This window comes from Myotis lucifugus, unplaced genomic scaffold, assembly GCF_000147115.1.
Source record: "Myotis lucifugus unplaced genomic scaffold, Myoluc2.0 scaffold_978, whole genome shotgun sequence".
In the NCBI taxonomy this organism is placed as follows: Eukaryota; Metazoa; Chordata; class Mammalia; order Chiroptera; family Vespertilionidae; genus Myotis; species Myotis lucifugus.
The window spans coordinates 30,918-32,254 of NW_005872026.1; the positions used below are offsets into that span (position 1 = coordinate 30,918).

General features: G+C 55.8%; 1 protein-coding gene across 1 annotated transcript in view; it reads left to right on the forward strand.

The window, feature by feature from the left end:
* Window positions 1-1,337, forward strand: part of UGT8 (UDP glycosyltransferase 8) — a 22,250-nt gene that overhangs the window by 16,349 nt on the left and 4,564 nt on the right.

Sequence of the window (1,337 nt, forward strand, 5' to 3'; positions counted from 1 at the left end):
TGACCCTGACCCAGGCCCTCAGACACTAATGAGCCATGTGACCCTGACCCAGGCCCTCAGACACTAATGAGGCATGTGACCCTGACCCAGGCCCTCAGACACTAATGAGCCATGTGACCCTGACCCAGGCCCTCAGACACTAATGAGCCATGTGACCCTGACCCAGGCCCTCAGACACTAATGAGCCATGTGACCCTGACCCAGGCTCTCAGACACTAATGAGCCATGTGACCCTGACCCAGGCTCTCAGACACTAATGAGCCATGTGACCCTGACCCAGGCTCTCAGACACTAATGAGTCATGTGACCCTGACCCAGGCCCTCAGACACTAATGAGCCATGTGACCCTGACCCAGGCTCTCAGACACTAATGAGTCATGTGACCCTGACCCAGGCTCTTAGACACTAATGAGCCATGTGACCCTTACCCAGGATCTCAGATACTAATGAGTCATGTGACCCTTACCCAGGATCTCAGATACTAATGAGTCATGTGACCCTGACCCAGGATCTCAGACACTAATGAGTCATGTGACCCTGACCCAGGCTCTCAGACACTAATGTGCGCCTGGGGCTGCTCCAGGAGACGGCAGTGACGTCCTCTGGTATCTCAGCTCCCAGACGTCACAGCAAGGCCGATCCTCATTTGTTGGAAAGTACTTTTCAGAGGCCAATCATTTGGGCCTATACATGCGAAGTTCTAGACCAGTCACTCATATTGATTTCCCGTAAAATACACTTAAACAATCACATAGTCTATATGACTAAGCAGATTAGCAGGGAGTGAAGTTACACCTCATCAGACTGAGCGCCTACAGCCGTAGTTAACACAGTGAGAATGTAGGTTTGCGTCACAGTCGTATTCCAGAGACAGTCAAGGTTACTCATGAGCTGACAACCAAAGACAAGCAGAGGCCAAGGACACAGTCCACTTACCTTGACTTCATTCTGATCATCTGCCTAAATCCCCCCTAAACCACCAGGCATCTTTGAAACACTGTTCCTGGCCGCGGTCAGAGGGTGCTTGGGGTAAGCAGGGGGACCCCGAGATGTCCCCCGTGCACCCAGCGCTGCCTGCTCTCCAGGCTGGGCCTGGGGCGACGCTCCCTTCAGGGAGAGTGTGGGTCCCCTGGGAGGGCAAGTCCTGTGGTCGAGGGACAGACCCTGAAGGACCACCCGCTGGGTGCTGGGGGGCTGCGCGGGGCTGGGCCCCTTGAGTCCAAGGCCACAGGGGCCGGTGTGCTTTGCCAATGTGGCCTGCGTGGGGGAGGGTTGCCCACGTGGCCTGTGTGGGGGAGGGGATGTCCACGTGTCTGTGTGGGGAGGTTGCCCACGTG